At 34.3% G+C, this 16,704-nt stretch overlaps 1 pseudogene; it reads right to left on the minus strand.

Annotated features, from left to right (window-relative positions):
* Positions 1 to 238: 238 nt before the first annotated feature.
* On the minus strand, positions 239 to 1,581 carry LOC127129502 (uncharacterized; annotated as a pseudogene).
* Between the last annotated feature and the right edge of the window lie 15,123 nt (positions 1,582 to 16,704).

Genomic DNA, 16,704 nt, shown 5'->3' on the forward strand with positions numbered 1-16,704 from the left:
AGCAAAAGGAAGGAAAAGAATAGATATAAATATACTATTAACAAAATGCACAAACTTAAAATGCTAAAAACTATCGATAATGGTGAGTATTCCCTCTTGTCACGCGGGTGACCCGAGTTCGATCCCCGACAACGGCGTCATTTTAATGTTCAGTTATAGAAAATTCGTGCAATAAGACAGAAAAATTCAGCACAAAAGAATAATACAAAAAGAAACCAAAATCACAAAGCAAAAGTCATCATATGTATTCATTGTATCTATTGACATCAACATGTCTCCTCCTCTTATCCTTCTTCTTCAACTTGTCAAAAGTGAAGGCTCTCTCAAGCTGCTCCACTCTTTGTGTGAGAGATATGAGAAGTGATGCTTGTTTCTCATTCTTGTCAAACAATTGTGTCATCATATACATCATCTTCTCATTATCATCCATCATCCTTTTCAAAATTTCTCTATTCTCACCCTTTTCTTCCTCATAACAATTCTCTTCCTCTTCCTCCTCATACCCAATTACATTTCTACCCTCCTCTTCTTTCAGATCCACACTATCCTCCTCAATTCCTTCCTCCACCAAATTTGTACCAACACTTTCTTCATTATCTCCTTCCTCCATCTTCTTCTCATCCTCATCTTTTACTTTCATCAAACAATTCTCCTCTTCTTTCATATCCACACCATTATCCTCAATTCCTTCCTCCACTAAACTTGTTCTAACACTTTCTTCCTTCTCATCTATCTCCATCTTCTCCTCATCCTCATCTTGACCCCCTTCCTCTTTTACCTTCATCAAACAATTCTCCTCTTTTACACATTTACCCTCACCATCTTCCTCATTTACAAAAAGTCCCATTTTTTCACCTCCCTCATTCTCCACTACCACACCACACCCCACCCCACCCCCCCCCCCCCCCCTCTTCCTTCTGCATACAATTCACCTCTTTCCCCATTCAGTTACCCTCCCCATCCTTACTCACCAAAGCTTCAATTTTCTTACCACCCTCGTGTTCCTCTTCACACCCCACCTCTTCCTTCACAAAACAGCTCTCTACAACATCATCCATGGGACCCACCATTTGAATTTGATCCACATCTTCTTGAAGAAAAATGGCCCTTTTAATGAGCAACTTTCTCAAGTCCCTAAGAGCACAACAATTGAACACTCTAACAGAATCCAACCTAAGAAGCAAATTCATGATGGTTTCACCCATCCTTATCCTCTCCTTTTGCTCCTTCTTCATCATCATTACCGTTTCTTCATCATTCACCTCCCTCTCAATCTCCTCCAGCTTCACCTTTAACTTCAACATCTTCTTCATGCTTTTCCTCACAAGATACCCTCTCGCAACCATCCGAATCTTCGTCGCTAAATCTGTTCTGTTACTCTCAGACCCAACGAAATGAAGCGGAATCGAAACCACCTTGGAAGGTGTCTTGTTGTAACGAGGGGCACTCCATTGTCTTCCGTACAAGGGGGAAGGTGTCGCTGTCCTGTTGTTGTTAAAATACATAATGTTTTATTAATTTGGAAAATGTTTTTGATATTCGAGAGGATTAAGGTTGCTCAGTTGCTGTTTTGTGGATACAATTGATATTAATGCTTCATAATATTTGAGAATAATTTATAAGTGTTACCATGTTGTTGGTTTTGGCAGAATTGATACGAATGTTCGAGAAGTTTCATGACACAAGAAGAAGAGACCGAATAGAAGCGAAGAGAAGAATTAGACTAACTGTTTGCTTACGTGTCATGGGTCCTTTTCAATTTTTTTAGTGGTTCTAGATAACTAGAAAGAAGTAGTTGTTTTTCCATGTGCCATCATTTTTTATATAGAAATCTTTTCTTCTCTTTTTTTTTTTTTAATTTATCAAAGGCTCGATTATTTTACTTTAAAAAAAATTAAAATAATTTTAAATTTAAGTGAGTTTCTGAAAATTTAATATTCAAAAAACTATAATATAATTAAATAATATTTTATAAAAATTATTTAAACAATTTTTTTATTGGAACTTAAAAAAAAGTTTTTGTAAATTTTATTTAAACAAAAAATATAATACTTACAATTCACTTTTTAAAGATCTGAATCAAATAGACTATAATTTTTATAAAGTTTAGAACTAGTGCATGATAAGTCTAACATTGTCAATTAATTAAATTAAATCAATTTATCATGTCGCAGTAATTATTTAAAAAATGTATATTTAAATAAATATTCATAATAAAATATTTAATTTTCATTCAGCTAGCATGTAAAAATATTTTACCATATCTATTCAAATCTTTTTTAATTCAATTATTTGATATGTCAAACTAACCAACATAATTGATTGATTTACAGAGATTAATAAAATTGTATAAATAAAAATATTACTTTTTTAAGAGATTATTTTATTTATTTTAATAAAAAATATATATTTTTCATTGATACAAATAATATTAATTAAACATTACAATTAAAAATATATTATACTAATAATTAAAATGAGTTAAACATTTTAAAATAATATTTTTTAATCGAGTCTCAAATCTTAAAATAGAAGAAGCATATTTAAATAATAATTGATGCACCATTTTATTCATTTTTGCATGTTTCTACCTCTCGATATCAATCTAATATATTGAAGATTTAAAAAAACCTAAAACTAAAACACTTGTTTAAGTAGATATTTAATAATATTGTTTTGGGTAAGTATCCCGAGAATAATATTATAAATCGTCTTTTATAAGTCGATCTAAAGACGTCGTTCTAAACGAGTCCGTTTATAATTATAATACTATATAGTTTCTCAAGGAAGAGACCTTTGATAAAAGAAGAAGTGTTTTAAGATCACAAATTTAGGAAAATATCCCGAGAACATGCTTTTTCTCAAGTGGGGCCCAAGTTATCCTAGGAAATCTGGGTTCTTTAGTTATAGCAATGTATAACCAGGATGAAGAGACACTAAGTTCCTTAGATACACTAATGAGTTGAACGCTCAGGCGATACTTCTATTGAGCCCTTGGATAAGACTTATGATCGAGTCTTTCAAGTTGGATATCTGTTGCGCCTCTCAAGCGTGATTCTTGAGTATTTGTCATGCGCTAAGAGATGTTAAGTTCCTCTGGATATATTATGGTTAGCCTGGGGAATCTAAGTCTCTTAGCAGAAATTGTGTATAGCTTAGCTGATGAGATTATAAGTCCCTCAGGCGAGACGTTCGTCCTTCTTGGATGGGATATCCATCGAGCCTTCATGCAAGACTTGTGATCAAGTCTCTCAGGCTGGATATCTGTCATTCCTTCTCTCAGGCATAATTCTTGAGTACTTGTCCCACCCGAGGAGATGTTAAGTCCCTTAGGCGAGAGTATGGTTAGCATGTGGAATCTAAGTCCCTCAAACGAATTGTTTACAGTCTAATTGATGATATTATAAGTCCATCAGTTGGGATTATTGTTCACACATATTTCCCTATAGAACGGAAAAGATCTTCACCATAAAGTCTAGCACATAAAATGTTGCCTCAATGGGCGTCAAGGATTATGTTATATATATATATATATATATATATATATATATATATATATATATATATATATATATATATATATATATATATATATATATATATATATATATATATATATATATATATATATATATATATATATATATATATATATATATATATATTTCCCTATATATTGTTATCATATGTTCCTGATAACAAAAGAACAACAAGATCAATAAAACAAAATGCGGAAATAGAATTAGAGGTTTTACCTCCATCCATTGTTGCAGTGTTGTGAGTGCACTGCCTTTGATTCTTCCAAGCTCTTGATCTCTCAATATAGATGGTGTATTTCTTTTCTGATGAGAGAAAGCTTTGGGGACCAAAGACTATTTATAGGCATGGTTCTACCATCAAGAATTTAAAGCCATTAAAACTCATTATCACCCAATTAAATGGTCATATCAATTTACATTAAAATCAAAATAAATCATACCCTTTTCAGAACCAAAATCCCAAAACTATGGACCATATTAAAATTGGTTTTTTATTATTAATAATTATTATAATAAAAATAAGAAACCGTTACATTCACCCACTTGGTCCATAGAACTGATTATTGGCATAAATGAGTCATGGAAAACTTACTCAAGAAATAAATATGTGAATCATAGAGATAGTCCCTCTTAAAGCGAGTAGTCTCATCTATGTATTACAACATGTCTATTTTCAAGTATATATCTGTAATATGGTAACTAACTTGATGAATAAACCAATGTTTACTCTTGGTGCAGATGTAACATATTTTCTCAAACTGATGTGCGCATGAAAATGAGAAAACATCACAATATAAGAGTTTTATTAATAAATTGTATGTATACAATCATTAAATCAGTACTAATGTGATTAATAACTACTATTTTATCTTTAACTCTTTCTCTAATGGCTAAATACTTTATGTCGATGTGCTTGCTTCGACTTCCACTTTTATTGTTCTTAGCCATAAAGACAGCTGCTAAATTATCGCAAAAAATCTTCAGAGGTTTAGAAATAGAATCCATGATTCTAAGCCCAGAAATAAAACTCTTAAGCCATACACCATAAGAAGTAGCCTCAAAACAGGAGACAAGCTCGGCTTCCATAGTATAAGTAGCAACCAAGGTTTGCTTAGTACTTCTCCATGAAATAGCTCCATTAGTCACCATAAAAATATATCCAGATGTTGATTTGTGAGAATCAACACAACCAGCAAAGTCAGAGTCTGAATAGCCAATCACATCAAGATTGTCCGTCTGCCTATACATTAGCATGTAATCTTTTTTTCCTTTAAGATATCTCAACACCTTCTTTGCATATATCAAGTGATCCATACTTGGATTACTCTGATATCTTCCTAAGATTCCAACAGCAAATGCAATGTCGGGCCTTGTGCATACTTGAGCATACATAAGACTTCCAACAACAGAAGCATATGGAATGTTCTTCATTTGTTCCCGCTCAAAATCATTCTTAGGGCATTGATTCAAATTAAATCTATTGCCCTTGACAATGGGTGCAACACTTGGTGAACAATCTTTCATTCTAAATCTCTCTAAAACTTTATTGAGGTAGGTTTCTTGTGATAGACCCAAAATTCCTCGAAGCTTATCTCTGTGGATCTTAATGCCAATGACATAAGATGCCTCACCCATATCCTTCATATCAAAGTTTTTAGAGAGGAATTGTTTCACCTCATGGAGAAAACCTTTATCATTGGTTGCAAGTAGTATGTCATCCACATACAAAATAAGAAAATAAATTTTACTCCCACTGACCTTCTAGTATATACATTGATCCATGGGGTTTCCAATAAACCCAAATGAGGATATCGTTTCATGGAATTTAAGATACCATTGACGAGAGGCTTGTTTTAACCCATATATGGATCTCTTAAACTTGCAAACCAAATGCTCACCACTATTAGAAGAGAAACCTTCAGGTTGTTTCATATAAACCTCCTCCTCTGAATCACCATTAAGAAAGGTTTTTTTCACATCCATTTGATACAACTCAAGGTCAAAATGTGCAACTAATGCCAAGATGACACGAAGAGAATCTTTCTTTGATACAGGAGAAAAAGTATCAATGTAATCGATTCCCTCCTTTTGAGTAAATCCCTTAGCAACGAGTTTGGCCTTGTATCTTTCAATGTTGTCTAATGAATCTTTCTTGGTTTTAAAGACCCATTTACAACCACTGGCCTTTGCCCCATTAGGTAACTCTACAAGATCCCATACGTCGTTGTTTTTCATGGAATTCATTTTATCATTCATGGCATCATACCACAAATTTGACTCTTTGCTCCAACATTATAGTCAGATTCTTGTAGATACACAATGTAATCATTAGGAATAGCTGATTTTCTTGTTCTAGTAGATCTTCTTAATGTTTGATCAACATTTTCTTGTGGATCTTGTTGTTCAACTAATTGTTCATCATTTTGATGACCAACTTGATTTACTGGATCATCAGTAGCTTGTGGAGTCTCGATGATTGGGTGATCAACATCCATTTGAACTTGAGGGATGTTGTAAATAGTAACCAATCTATTACTTGAAGTGGAAGGTTCATACTCTATATGATCATGCACAGAAATTGAATTTTTGATTTGATCGCTCCCACTAGTCAAATGATTTTCAAGAAACTTTGCATTTCTTAACTCCACAATCCTAGTTGTATGAGATGCACAATAAAATCTATAACCTTTAGACCTTTTGGCATATCCAATGAAATACCTACGAATGGTCCTCGGATCTAGTTTCTTATGGGTTATAAATGCTCACCTCAGACGGACATCCCCAAACGGCATATGTCGTAAACTCGGCTTGCATCCTTTAAATAACTCAAATGGTGTCTTTGGGACAGCCTTAGACGGAACCCGGTTTAGAATATACACAACTGTCTTTAGTGCTTCATTCCATAATGATTTAGGAAGATTAGAGTTGCTAAGCATACTCCGCACCATGTTCAATAATGTTCGATTTCTTCTTTCTGCAACACCATTTTGGTTCGGAGAACCGGGCATGGTGTATTGGGCAACAATCCCATGTTCATGAAGAAACTTAGCAAATGGACCAGGTGCTTGTCCACTCTCAATGTATCTACCATAGTATTCACCATCCCGATTTGATCTCACTATCTTTATTTGTTTTCCATACTGGTTCTCAACTTCAGCCTTAAAGACTTTGAAGGCATCCAATGCTTCATATTTATTGTTAAGCAAATAAATATTCATATATCGTGAGTAATCATCTATGAAAGTAATGAAATATTTCTGACCATGTGCATCCATATCAGGACAACATATGTTTGTATGAATTATTTCTAATATACTTGAACTTCTATTGGCACCTTTCTTAGACATGTTGGTCTGCTTTCCCTTAATGCAGTCAACAACACAAGTTTCAAAGTCAGCAAAATCTAGAGTATTAAGTACCCCATCTTTTACTAACCTTTTAATTCTCTCTATGGAGATATGTCCTAATCTCTGATGCCATAACATAGAAGAATTCTCATTAATGTTACACCGCTTAGTGCCAGTTTGAACATGCATTGAACTATAAATGGATTCGATTTGTAAATTAATACGATAAAGACCATCAGACAATATACCATTCCTAACACATTCCGAATTATAAAATAATTCAAACAAGGTGTCTTTAAAATTAAAGGAATATCCAAAAGGTACAAGTCTAGAAACTGAAATCAAGTTTCGTGAGAAACTTGGCACATAAAAGGTCCTTTCTAATTTCAAAACAAAACCATTATTTAAAATTAAATTGCAAGTTCCAATAGCTTCCACATGTGAGCCCATCCTTCTTCCTGATAGGACAGTCCGCTCACTTCCCACTGGCTTCCTTAGGTTTTGCATACCCTGTAAGGAATTTTTTATATGGATTATTGATCCAAAATCAATCCACCAGGTGTTAATATTAACATCGTTCATATTAGATTTGTAACAAACAAATGAGAATAAATTACCTTTCTTCTCAAGCCATTCTTTGAATCCAGGGTATTCCTTCTTCATGTGTCCTCCCTTTTTATAGAAGTAACACTTTGCTTCTTTCTTGATATCACCTTGCGATGGTAATTTGAATTTCCCTTTCTGATTGATTTGTGACTTGTCAGTTTTGAAAGCCCTGTTCTTCCGGCGAGTGCTTGTCAGCAATGCACTGTCACTCTGTTCCATTACAAGCCTTTCTTCTTCCTGAACACACATGGTCATTAATTCATTGATTGACCATTTGTCTTTATGTGTATTGTAGGAGATCTTGAAAGGCCCATACTCAACCGAAAGAGAGTTTAGAATATAGTGCACCAGGAAGGAGTCAGACATATCAACCTCAAGTTTCTTAAGTTGAGTTGAAATGTCACGCATTTTCATTATATGCTCACGCACACCTTTCACACTGATGAGTCAGTAGGAGGAAAATTTCATAATTAATGTGCTTGCCAAAGCCTTTTCAGAAGTGATGAACTGATCGTCAATGGCTTTCAGCAAATCATAAACATTCTCATGCTGATCGACAGAACCACGTATTCCACCTGTGACCTTAATCTTAATGAACATCACACTGAGCCGGTTGGATCTCTCCCACCGCTCATATAGTGCGATTGCAGCTTCAGTACTTTCATCTGTAATTGCAGGTGGTTCGTCTTTCCTAATAACATAATCTATGTCCATCCGTCCTAGATGGAGGAGAATTCTTTCCTTCCACACCTTATAGTTATCTCCTCTGAGCTCGGGAGTATCACATCGGATATCAGAAAAATTAACAGGTTGAGAAGCTAAAAAGATAAACAAAATTGATGTCAAAATTTGAGGCATAAATATTATCCAAATTGTATGTATTATCAATATAAACATACCATAAAATAAATCTTGCAACAAAAAAATTACCTATGGGCTAAATTTTAATGTAATAAGATTTTTAAAAAATTGCGATAGATTTTTCAAACCTCACACTTTACGTGCATGATATAATTTTGTTTTTCTATCCAAAATTAATACTTTATGATAAAACTATCAAATTATGTACCAATTCATAATTCTTGTGTGCAAGTTATGAAAATATTTTGACATTTTATCCCAATTAATCATACAAATATAATAAAAATTCTTCTAGGATAAAATTCATTATACCACGTATAATTAATTACAATTTTATGTCAAATAATTTATGTGATCTCAAAACTTTTAAAAAAATAATCTCAATTAATTTAAGGATGATGTGACTAATCCAAATTAATCAAAATTATAACGATCACTAGACATAGTAACTCAATTATATGAGAGAACAAAATTAAATAAATAAGATCTCTTATACAATTGCTTAACAAAATAATAACATTATAAATCAATTTTAATTTGTTCACAAATTTAATTCAAAGATTAAATAATAAGGCATAATGATCAATAAAAATGAAATCATATGGATATGAACAAAACCAAAATACATGTTTAACAAAGTAGCCCAGCAGTAACATTCATGAATGTCATGGATGAGGACCAGGATTCAATACCCAGTTAATTAGAGGTTTTACCTCCAGTCATTGTTGCAGTGTTGTGATTTGGGGAAGGTACATAGACATGACATTTATTAGAGAATTATAAATAACAGGTTTTGGGTAATAATGGTCCTTCTAGTGTTAGACGAGGGCAACGATCTATAGGGGGTTTGAATAGATTGCTAATAAAATTTTCTTTGACTAAAAAATTTGTTTTAAAAATTATTTATTATGGCAAGAAAAAACAATTCCGGATCGACACTCATCTATCCTTAAATTTCATTTGTTCTTTTTTCTTATTTATTTTTAGTTAAAATCTGAACCAAAAGAGGCACAATTTTGTATACATATGAAAATAGAATGTTGAGATAAAGGAGTGACAAAATGGCAGCAGGTGTTGGAAGGGCAGGCAGGGCATGGCGTGACATCAACTCTTAAATTGCCTGCCTGCCCACTTTTCTGATTCAGGCGGCGGAAACGGACTGACGTCGCCACATTTTTGTCGCTTGTTTTTTTTTTATTGGTTGGTTGGTTGGTTTATATTTATACATAGATGTATTGGAAATCACACATGTTTACTTTCCTCTTTCGAGTTTCAACTTTTTATTCTTTCTCAATCAATCCAACACAAATATAATATTTCAAAATTCATTATTATGTCTCATAAAAAAATATTTTATTTAAGTTAAGTTTGATTGTTAAAAAAATAATTATATAAGTTGTTTTTAATGATAAATTATAATATTATTAATTAAAATGTTTTTATTAATTATAATTAATAAAATTATTAAATAAAATAAAAATTATAAATATAAATATAATAATAAAAATAGTAATAAATATTATATTAATATTCTAAAATGACAACTATTTTAAGATTGAAAAAAAATATAAATGAGACAATGGAGGGAGAAATTTTTTTAAAAAATTATATCAAATTTTTGAATGTGTTCTAATTCTAGTAAACATAAAACTATATATTTAGATTTTGAGTAAACATTGTTTAGAACTATTGTTAAATCTAAGAAACAGAAAATTAAGAGACAATGGACTTAGTTTATATTAAATTAATGATAAGATATTGTTATAATGAATATGTTATATATATATATATATATATATATATATATATATATATATATATATATATATATATATATATATATATATATATATATATATATATATATATATATAAATATATATATATTCAACAATTCGAAATGTCAATGGTTCATTAACGGGAGTTCTTTTTAAAATCAAAATAAAATTCTGTATAAATTTATCTAACACAAAGATTTATTGTACCTAACATAATTCAAATTTGAAATTTTGAGATAAACAAATTCTCATGACTCAAATCTCCACTATTAAATCAACTTTTAGGAATTCATTTAGTTTAAGTGCTAATTTATGTTCGTAGAGCACAAGTTAAGAACTAAAGAAAATAATTTTGTATTGGAAATTGTACATTGATTTTAATAAAGGTATAGAATTAATTTTATAATTATTTCATTCAATACAAACTTTTTACAAATGGGTGTTTTATCTTGTGTCCCTAGGACACAAATCTTATGTCCCTAGGACACAATTTAATATTGATTGGGACTAATTAATAAATATTAATTAATTTGTTATAATATTAATTAACTAATAACTACATACAATCTAATATAATTAGTAACATAACTAACTCTAACACTTTCTGATTAATATTTCAAACTTAAAAAACAATACAATTTAAAATAAGAAAAATACAACATAATTCATTAAAAAAATTACAGAAAAAGAAATTTATAAGTCATAATCACATCAATTAAAAAAGAAATTTTTATGTTAATAATAGCAGTAGTGAAAGTGTAAGAAAAATTTATGTTAATAATAGCAGTAGTGAAAGTGTTTAACTCAGAAGTCTTCAACCTATTTTATATTCTTGTAAAAAATTTAAGTGTGCCCTTAGCGTCCACTCCAAAAGATGAAAAAAAATTGATGTCGATAAAGATAATCGTAGAACTGATTAACTCTATTAGTAATTCACCAAATTCTATCAAAATTGATGTTGATTAAGTGTGTCCTTAGAAAATGTAATATTTATTAGTAATACACTAAGTTTCTGTCACAAATAAATTTAGTGATGTATTAATATCGTTACAGAATTTTACTGTCACATAATTTTTGTGAGAGATTTTAAATTTCATGAGAAATAAATACGGAATTAATTCGTGACTAACATTAATGTTTTGTCACTAAATATTGGAATGAAATTCATCTCAGCATATGTATCGCAGTCAATAACTAGTGAGATAATTATAAATATATCACTAATTACAATAATTAATAACTTAATAACATTTATACTTCGTTACTATATAGTGAAGAATAATAAATAGATATTCATTACTTATAAGGGATTTATTATATCACTAAGTTACGATCATAATTTATTTACTAACGTTTATGTTTATATTATGTCATTAATTAGTAATTATCTCTATAGAGTAATTAAAATTGTAAATATTTTGCAAATTAAATACATAATATTAATAACGCAAATCAATTTACTATATCAAATAAAATTAAAAACATTAATGTTTGTTTGTGAATATGTTAGAACATAAAACTCAAATTGAAGGTTTGATAATGGTGGAAGATAGAAAATTGGGGAAGATGAAGTTGAGAGAATAGAGTGATTTTGGATGAATAGTAATTTTGACATTAATTGGAATTGAGAATATTACAAGAGTATTTATACATAGAGAGAATAAAATGATACAACTCAAAAATACAACTAAAGTGACTCTACAAATAAATTCTGTTAGTTTTGGAAGGGTAATAATAGAATTTAATTGCAATTAACACACCACCTCACTTTAGTTGCTCCAAGTCCATCATGCTCAAGCACTTCTTTAGCCTCTTGAACACATCATTTGTCACACCCTTTGTCAACAAATCTGCGACTTGGTCTTCGCTTCGGCAATAGCTCAATCTAAGTTTTCCATCACCGACCAATTCTCTCAAATAATGAAACCGCGTCTCAATATGCTTGCTCCTTCCGTGTGCAATCGGATTCTTCGCAAGATTTATTGCGGAAACATTGTCTACAAACAGTGTGGTGGCAGCATCATCACCACATCCCAATTCCTTCAATAGATTCATAAGCCACATAGCTTGGCATGCACCTAACGACGCCGCAATGTACTCGGCCTCACAAGAAGAGAGTGCTACAACCGGTTCCTTTTTCGAACACCAAGAGATTGATGTACTACCAAACATAAAGATGTACCCCGTCGTCGATTTTCGGTCATCTTTATCTCCGCACCAATTAGAATCGGTGTAGCCAAGTAAATTGCACTTACGCCCCGTGTCCGATGCGAGAAAGAGAATTCCGCAGCCAAGGGTACCTTTCACATATCTAAGGATCCTCTTGACTTCCGCCAAGTGAGATATCTTAGGTCTCTCCATGAATCTATTCGCAATACCGACACTAAAAGCCAAATTCGGTCGCGTATTGCACAAATACCGTAACTATCCAATCAAGCTCCGGTAAAGCGTTGGATCGACATCCTCCTCCTCATCACTTTTGGACAGCTGCACTCTAGCCTCACAAGGTGTAATAGAAGCATCACAATGCTCCATATCACACTTTTTCAAAATATCTAGAGCATACCTCCTTTGGTGCATAAGCAACCCCACTTTTGACTTATGAAACTCTATGCCAAGGAAGTAATTCATGACACCAAGGTCCGTCATCTCAAACTCTCTCATGAGCTCACTTTTGAACCTTGAAACACTCTTGTCATGGCTTCCCGTAATCAAGAGATTATCAACATACAAGCAAAGTATAATAACACCATCATTCGTATCCGATCTCACATAAACTCCATGTTCGGATACACATCGTTTGAAACCAATGTCAATAAGAAAGTCGTCAATACGTTTGTTCCAAGCTCTTGGAGCTTGTTTCAAACCATACAACGCCTTGTGTAGCTTGTAATACTTCATCTCTTGATTTTTTATCACGAAACCGGGTGGCTGTCCCACATAGACTTCCTCAACAAGAAGGTCATTCAAAAACGCAGATTTGACATCCATTTGGTAAACCATCCAATTGTTGCTATGCGCAATACCAACAACCAAACGAATAGTCTCTAATCTAGCCACCGGTGTGAATACCTCCTCATAGTCTATACCTTCTCGTTGCAAGAACCCCTTCGCTACTAATCGAGCTTTGTGCTTGATTACTTCACCTTTGGGATTTGCTTTAACCTTATAGACCCATCGCACACCTATCGGTTTCTTTCCAAGTGGTAAATCGACCAACTCCCAAGTACCGTTTTTCTCAATAAGTTTCAGCTCCTCTTTCATTGCACATATCCACTTAGGATCACTTAAGGCTTCTTCCTCATTTACCGGTTCGGGTTCGGCCATAAGCGGGAAATGAACAAAATCACCATCGTTATTCACTTCATTATCTTGGAATCTTTTGTAATCTCGGAGTCTATGAGGCAAGGCTCTTTGCCTCACTGGTCAACCATTATTAACAACATCATTTTGCGCTACTGTAGGTGCTGGTACAGCGGTGTCGGAAGCCTCCGGATCAGTGATTTCAAAAAAATGTTGTTGCTATTTTTCTGTGAGTAATCGATTACTGCTATTAGGGTAATCGGTTACTGTTGCATTTTCTGCACTTTTGACTTCATCAAGAGTCACATCCCGGGTTATGACGATCTTTCGATTTTTTTCCATCGAACAACTTGTACCCTCCAGTAGAGTGATATCCTACAAATATCATCTTCTTACCCTTATTATCCAATTTCTTCCGAAGTTGGTCCGGTACATGACGATATGAAATCGATCCAAAAATGCGCAAATGATTCAAATTCGGTTTGAAGCCACTCCAAGCCTCTTCCGGTGTGAGTTTCTCCAACTTCTTAGTGGGACACCTATTCAACAAGTAGGTGGCTGTAGACACGGCCTCACCCCACAATTCCTTAGGCAAATTTTTCCCACAAAGCATACTACGCACCATGTTCATTATTGTACGCTTTTTCCTCTCGGCAGCCCTGTTTTGTTGAGGCGTATACGGAGGCACCACCTCACGTAAAATTCCCTCAAGATCACAAAACTTCCCAAACTCACTAGAGGTATACTCACCTCCACCATCCGTTTTGAGAATTTTGAGCTTCCGACCGCTTTGGCGCTCCACCATGGATTTGAAATTCTTGAAAACTCCAAATACCTCATCTTTTCTCTTGATAAGATATGTTCAAAGCTTCCTACTAAAATCGTCAATGAACGTAACAAAATATCGATTGCCACCATAAGTATCTACTTGCATCGGTCCGCAAACGTCGGAACATACCACCTCAAGTAAGCCTTTGGTTCTTCGACCCACATCTTTGCTAAACACATTCTTGTGTTGTTTAGCCTTCACACATTCCTCACATAATTCAGTTGGAATACTAATGTGTGGCAGCCCCGTTACCATTTCACTTTGTTGCAACTTTCTTAGATCCCTAAAATTAAGGTGACGAAGACGGTAATGCCATAACCATTCATCTCTACTTGTCGCGGTAGTGTTACTACGAAAAAATCTCTAAGGCATGCTGAAAGCATAGTTAATGACAGAGTCCTGTGAATTTGGGGGTTATACCCCATCAAAGGATGAAGAGGTGTTGGAGGTAATCAAGAGTGGGAAAAACACAAGTCAATGGATGAAGCCGACAGGAGAAGCTGGCCCGGTCGACAGGCCATTCCGTCGACTGAGGTGAAGTTTGAGACTTAAAGAATTATAGCCAAATGTGTAGAAGACAGCATCGCCCTAACGTCTGGGCGGGAGAAATTTGAAATTTAAAAGTAACCAGCAGTTACAAGAAGAATAAGAGCGTCAGAATCTGGAGCAGTTAGCAAGACATGGGTGCAACGGTTGTGCAGATCGTGTGACATACATTTGCTAGTTCCTAGGAGTTTTAGCTTATGAGCAGTTCCTTTAGTTTAGTATAAATAGAACGTCCCACGAGGGGCTCAAGGTGTTCACTTTATACTGAAAATCACTTGTAAGAAAACTTCCCATTCCCAGCGCGAGGAAGCAAGAGTTTTTTGAGAGTGTTATGTACGCGAATCACCACATTTATTTCAATGCAACTTCCTTATTTTTCAATTGTTCCCGTTGAACATTTTATCTTAATTTCATTTACTTTTGAGTTATCATTTTACGTTGTCGTTTATGCTGTCGACACTGATTCTATTACGATAATAGAGTTTACCAAAAGCGTGTTCGTCGTGTACATCTTTTGAATGCTATAGCGCTGTCGGTCACGAGTCACCTATAGGCTGTAGCATTGTCTAAATCGTTCGTGTGGAAAATCCTACGCTTGTTCGACACTTTGTTAGGAGCCGTTCCTCACAAAGTTATTTCGTCGAGTTGGACAAGCCTCACTTGCACTAGCACATGTCCTAGGATCAACTGGTCGATCCTGCAAGTAACCCTTTGTTTTAAGGCCTAGAGAGGACCAGCGGTTGTTTACCAATTTCCACAGTAAACAAAATGGCACGCCCAGTGGGACGGTTCTAGAGCAGTTGCGAAATTGCATGAAACTTAGAAGTGGCAAGCTGTATAGTAAGCCACGAAACACTGTGAAAATGTCAGAAACTAACACAGATGAAGTACCACGAGGAACTTTATCCACTATGGAAACAATAATCTCATAGGTTGCTACTTTTCCACCGATGACAAGTGCAACCTTAACCATGTTGACCATGGGGGTGGTTGGAACATCAATCCCTCAGCCTCCACGGGGGGGTTCAGAATCAACGATAACGACATTCAGACCTTATGTGCCTCGCTTTGGCACCACAGATCCTCTTTATGGAATGTCGTATTCCTTAATGCCAGGATATCAGTCGACATCAAGTGCAACACTGTTTTCAGATACAAATCCACCCTTGCAGGGATCAGCACAAGGGGGCAACATTAGGAATAATACTCAGAATAGAACCATGTCGCTATCGAACACTTCAGTAGCGGTGTTGAGACAACAAATGGATGATAATAACCATGAATTGGTTAACATGTTGACCAACCAGATGGGCACAGTCTTTAATCCAGTAATACAAGAATATTTTGAAACAAATAGGCAGGTGGCGAATCAATTGACACGCTTGTGCAATTTTTTGGGGGCACCGGCTCGACAGATGGCACAAGTGGTTAGGCAAGTTATTCCTGTGCAAATGGAGATAGGGGCAGCGGAAGATGAGACAATCCACGAAGGACAAATCATTAGACCCCTTCAAAATCAAGGCGTTGAATCAGGAGTCGCGGGACGTAACCAAATGGTAATGGTTAACCGACACTAGGATGCTGATCAAATTGTCGATCAACATCGACAAGAAGACTTAGCAGTGGAAAATAATTTGACGACTATTGTCGAAAGGATTATGGCCAGAAATGGTATGGGTGCTACATTGCAAAGGCCATTGTACGCCTCCCTGTTAGCTGGGTTTATTCTCCAAGCTGAGGCGCCCAGGGGGATGAAAGTGCCTAAGTACACTAAATTTGGGGGAGAGTCTGGTGAATCGACAATAGAGAATGTTGCCAGATACTTAACAGAGTCAGGAGATCTGGCTCATAATGAATGTTTGAGAGTAAAAAACTTTCCCTCCTCTCTGACTAAG

The sequence above is a fragment of the Lathyrus oleraceus genome, chromosome 3 (genome assembly GCF_024323335.1).
Source record: "Lathyrus oleraceus cultivar Zhongwan6 chromosome 3, CAAS_Psat_ZW6_1.0, whole genome shotgun sequence".
Classification (NCBI taxonomy): domain Eukaryota; kingdom Viridiplantae; phylum Streptophyta; class Magnoliopsida; order Fabales; family Fabaceae; genus Lathyrus; species Lathyrus oleraceus.